The sequence below is a fragment of the Silene latifolia genome, chromosome 3 (genome assembly GCF_048544455.1).
Source record: "Silene latifolia isolate original U9 population chromosome 3, ASM4854445v1, whole genome shotgun sequence".
Taxonomy (NCBI): domain Eukaryota; kingdom Viridiplantae; phylum Streptophyta; class Magnoliopsida; order Caryophyllales; family Caryophyllaceae; genus Silene; species Silene latifolia.
Genome location: NC_133528.1, coordinates 121,454,850 through 121,460,849, shown reverse-complemented (window position 1 = coordinate 121,460,849; position 6,000 = coordinate 121,454,850).

Here is a 6,000-nt window from a genome sequence, read left to right as displayed (position 1 = left end):
CGACGTCGTCGTTCCATATGGAGTTCGGGGAGGTCGGTGTGACCTTAGAGGACTTCGCCATGGTATCCGGCCTTCCCTGCGGCGAGGTGCCTGTTGAGTTTACCGAGATGCCAGAGAGAGTGTCTTCTCCTGCGGTTACTCGTTTGATCGGTACTGCTTTGCCGGAGCCTTCCGACATTACCCCATACCTGATCGCGAGTTCGTACGTGAAGGACCACTTCAGTGGGAGGGTGGCAGGCGCTACTCCGGCGCCGTTGGAGAGTCCGAAGGCAGAGGTTGAGGCTGACGCGCAGGAGGCGCGGTTGTGGTTGTGGTACTTCTTGGGTGCCACGTACTTTGGTGACAAGGGTGAGCGCTTGTCGACCAAAGTGCTTCCCCTCCTCACTGACCTTGACACTTTGGGTAAGTTTGACTGGGTTACGCCGGCCTTGGCGAGTTTCACCCGATACTTGCACGCGGCGGTGCGTCCGGAGTCAGTGAGGGACGGTAGTGCCCCTGCTTTGGTTGGTCCCGGCCTCATCTTTGAGGTACGAGTATTTTTTGTAGTCGTTTTTTTAGTTTGATTTTGATTTTGATTTTGCCAATTTTTGAGAAATTGGCTGATTTGTGTTTGCTGTGTTTGATTACAGGCTTGGTTGTATGCTTACTTCACCCCTCTGCGTCCCGGGAATACAGGCGGTGTTCCCTCGACCTACCCTGCTGTGAGGGGCTGGACGGTGGCTCGGAAGAAGTCGATTAAGTCGACATACGAGGACTGCAGGTGCCGCGTGAACAAGCTTCGGATTGCTGACGTAAGTTCTCGTTCTTTTCTCCCCCTTCTTTATAGAAATAGATAGAGATATGATGACTAGGTAGCTTATGAAGCCCCCAATCGGCTGAGTAGCTTTGTCTTGAATGTAGTTTGTTGGGCGGCCTTGGCAGCACTACACGGGCGTACCTGCTGCCATCAGGGAGCGTGATACCGTCGTCGGGTACCAAAAATACAAATACCTAGTTACACTAACAGAAGCTAGCAGTAAGTAGGGTCGATCTCCTCAGGGAGGCGGTCACTATCTACTTGTCTATTCAGCCTGTCTACGGTCACAAGATGGGGGTTTGATTATTTTGACTAAACTAACGAGATTAAAAAGGAATAAGAGAAAGTAAATAGAGAGAGAGAAGACTAGGATGTCGGGTCATCAATGAACGTCAGTCAATTACAGCTAAGGTCGCAGATCAGTCGATGTGTCAGTCTAAGGGGCAATGAATATCTCCTTTCGGTCTCAATTCGCCCTAAAACACTAATAACTTAGCTTCCGCCCTCACTAAAGTGCCCTAATGCTCACTGCAAGTCTCACCCCTTCCAACCTTCCGGTCTAGGTCAAGGCTTACCAATGTTAAATAAGCTAATTGCATCGATTCAATCAACTAGTTACAATTAAGAGTAGTGATAAACAACAGAGACATAATAACAACGACAGATCTGCAAACTAATTAACAATTAACAATAATCATCGACTCCCCTAAATCCTAGCAAGGATAATTACCTAGACATAATGATAAAGGAAAGAACATAAAATAAATGGAAGAGAAATAATAAACATTAATTAAAAAGAGAGAAAAAGGGAAAAAGAGAGAATTACAGTAGATCCGGAAAAAGAGAGGAAAGCAGTCAAGAGTAGAAAAGAGGAAAGAAATTATGAAGTGTCTAGGAACAGTGTCCAAGATCCGTAACAGAGAAAAAAATAATAGAGAGCTATAATGTGTATCTCGTCTTCCTATTTATAGGAAAGACGATTTTATTTGACCTAAAAACAAATTAAAGCTAAAAAGGCCCGAGCCCAATAGAAACCACTCGATCGAGTCATTTAAAACTACTCGATCGAGTAAAACTAAGCTAAAACCTCTCGATCGAGTACTTTAGGTACTCGATCGAAGACTTATTAAATAGGCACTACTCGATCGAGTAGAAAAAGGAGTCGATCGAACATAATTGTACTCGATCGAGTACTTTCCAGCGCACAATTCCTGCTTCGTGCACTGAACTTCAAACGGCTGCCATTTCTTCGTTACTTGGGCAACCAGGGCGTTTCTAGTGGAGTTGGAAATCTAAGAGGACAAGTTTTCATCTCCAATTGGAATCACCTGAAAATAAGTTGTAGAAATCGAGATATGGCTCTTCAAAGTAGGCACTAGCAATTTGAAGTTCTTCCTTTACTCGTCTAGCTATCTTACTTCTTTGCGCATCTCAAAATAGTAGTCTTAAAGCTCCGACTCAACTCCTATTCTAAATCCATGCATAGGGACATGTATTAAGCTTGATTTAGCTTCTCTTTGGTTCATTCCTGCAAATAAGACAAGAGAAACCAAAGTAGACAATTCGGGGGAAATTTGTAGCTAAACACTACTAAATATGCATCGGAATGCGTGCAAATGAAGTATAAAATACCTATATAAAATGCACGCATCAAATCTCCCCAAACTAAACCTTTGCTTGTCCCCAAGCAAACTATATGCAAAACTAATAGAACAGAAAAGAAAACTCAGAGCTAGCTATAACTTATCTACTTAAACCAATTTAATGCAGTCAACAATTAACAGTTATAGCCACAGCAGTCAATACGCAAATGAGTTATAAGATGTCCATAAATAAGTTGACCTGTTGACCTTGAAAGACTATTAAAATCGGACTCTCACGGGTCACTCTTCTCTCATGAAGCAAAGGGTGAATTATATATGTATAAGAGAGACAGAGAAACAGTCACTCACCTAAACTGCGACCTACATAACATGGATGCAACAAAAGTGATAGACGATTCAAGTACTACACATACATTCCAACCAACAATGTCCGTCACAGCCGAGGGCTTACAAAAGATATGGGAAAGTGAGGCTACAGGCGAGAATAGGCAAAACAAATTATGGAAATGTGGAGGTAAAGCGTCAAGCTAGCTCCTAAACAGGACCATATAAGACTATCCAATTCTCAACTAGCTAGAAAATAAAGTACAAGTGCCCTTCATTGGCACACATCTCACTACCCAAAACACTATCTCCTCAGAAAGATGTAAATAAAACAGAGGAGTAAGATCGTCACAAGATAGAAATAAAAATAGTCGGTCTCTTTTATTCATACAACTCAATTCAATTTTTTTTTCTTTCTTTTCTTCTTTCTGTTTCACGTGAACTTCACTTTTTTGGTTTTCTTTTCATTTCTTTTTCTTTTTCACACGTGTTCTTTTTTTTTTTTTTTTTTTTTTTTTTTCACGTTTTTTTTTTCTTTGTCATCCTTCCTCATTTTTCTACCAACTCCAATCAATTGGACAACTGAGCCAAACTCGCAACATGGATATATACCACAAGAAGTCACACTAAACTAGCTTGAATGAGCAGGCTAAATTTTGGGTGTAGCTGATGGGTCAAAAAGGCTACATTTGGCTTAAGTGGAGCTAAATGAGTGAAAAATGAAAGAAAGGGAATTTTGCAAGCGCCTCCCTGCATGTGACACCGACCACAAACCTGAATGTATGCAATTGACAAGAAATAGAATTTCATAAATGTGCAAAAGTGATGAACATGCTATGCAAGGAGTACTACTCTCAATTCCTATGTAAACTGGTCATGAATGTCACCAGTTTATACAACTCTAAAACTCAGAAATTGTAAGTAGGTTGCCAATTTATCAGGTCAAGTCTACACGGTCAGCTAAATTTGAACAAAAACTCGTAGATATGCGTAAGACTCAGCTACTAACTATCAATTAGATGCAAGGCTTAAGTAAAAATGACAAGTTAAAGTGCAATTTCATCACGGAAATCTACCATTCCGACTCAACCTATATGCAAAAATAAACGTGAATTTTGAATTTTTTTAATTTTTCGTTTTTTTATATATATTTTTTTTTAGGAAAGAACAATGCATATGAAATATGAAAATTAAACGTGATAACAAGAATGCAATAAAAGCTGAATGCAGACACAGATATGGATGCATAACCTCCCCAAACCAAACCGTACAATGCCCTCATTGTACTCAAAAATAAGGAAAGGAAATGCAAACTAAAATATAGAGAGTGGAGATGCGGAAAAATCACAAAAATACGCGAAGAAGGGACCTCCCCAAAGCAGCCAGCAACGTGGGAGGTCACAAACAGCTGCAGGACATCATCACAGGAAGCGAATCAAGGCAAACCAACTCGATCGAGAGAGAAGATTGCTCGATCGAGTGCAATGGGTTGTAGAAGTGCTCGATCGAGAAAGTATGGCACTCGATCGAGAAGACACATTATTAAACACACACCAAAAACCGAAATGTTAGAAAAACAACTAAAAAGCGTAAATTCCGGGTTGCCTCCCGGATAGCTCTAGTTTCAGACAGGTCCCAGCTCGACCTTCTTTTCTTCCTCCAGCCATCCTGATCTATCCCAGTTAAAACAGCTCAAAGCGCGCAGTAGCCGATCAAACAGTTGCTCATGTGCTACACAAAACTGTAAGTAGCACCATAGTATAACAGTAGCATAGGAAAATAAAATGTATAATTGTTTGAGTCTAACAAATTTCCTATGACAGCTCCTAAATTTATCCACAAAATAAAGGAGCTCGGGAGTAATTATCAATAATTTAGAGTATCGTTTCAGATTAACAAATTTAAGATGACAAGTACGGTGAAAAATCGTTAAATTACTTGTCCAACTGGAAGGGGGGTATAGTATTGAAATACGAAGCATGAGTCAAATGAGGCAATGTACTATTCAAACAAACAATAATATAATTATCGCTAACTACCTCGGTGTGGTTGCTCTCAATGATGGAATCCTTAACAAAGGAAGATATTACCTCTTCCGTGCTCGGAGCAATCACTGACTCAGCTGCCTCGTCATCCTCCTCTGTGTAAACCGTCCCGTAAATCACAGCCTCGAGCGTATCTAGCTCGGCCTTGAAAAGGGGAGATTCACCGTAACCATTATCTTCAGCAAAATCGTCATCTAGAACAAACCCACATGACGTTGTATTGCTCACACTGGCCAATTCATTCGATCGAGTAGAAATGTTACTCGATCGAAGACTCTCCTTTTGATTTTCACTCGATCGAGTGCATGAAACAGCTCGATCGAGTAGTTCCTCTAAGCAACAATTCGATCGAGTGGAATAAAGTGTTCGATCGAACGATTCTTCAGGTATTTCACTCGATTGACTAATATATGTCACTCGATCGAGTGATTTTTGCTGTACAGTGCTAAAATCCTCGTGTAAGGCATCATTATCTGGTAGAACTTCGTAATCCGAGTCATAAAAGTCATCATCAGCATTAGGCAACACGGTTTCTTCATGGGAAAAACCGCTCTCTGCGTAGGTAACGCAAGCTTCCTCTAGTTGCCTTATTTCTGACTCAGCAGCTAGCTGAGCTATGTCGGACTCGAGCTCATCAATTTGCGCAAAAAATCGTCTATCATGTTCTTGCACTTTGAATGCAAGTGCCTTCACCAAAGACTTCAACTCGGCAAACTCTTCTTTCCGCTTATCAAGAGGAGGAGCTTCTTGTCACGGTGGCCAGATAAATGGAGGCTTTTGATAGCCTCGCTGATAGGGTGGATCTGGCGGCACAACTACAGGAGGTTGACTAGCTCGTCTATGCTGCTTGAATGCGTAAACCTCGTCGTTCTCAGCTGGGCAAATAGCTGCATTGTGCCCAGCAACACCACATCTCCCGCAGTAAATCACCTGCTGCGCCATATAATGGAACATAGGTGACGGGTCAAAGGTACTCAAGCCTTCCCTTTGACAATCTTTTACCTAGAACTGTCTAGGTAGGACCTGTAGGGCCTATCAAAACAGCACTAAATCAAAAGATTAGAACGACCTCAAGGGAAAAATCCCTTGAGGCTAAAAACAGACAGAATTAAACAAATAAATAAAGTAGTTGCCTTCCCGGCAACGGCGCCAAAATTTGATACCGTCGTCGGGTACTAAAAATAAAAATACCCAGTTACACTAACAGAAGCTAGCAGTAAGTAGGGTCGAT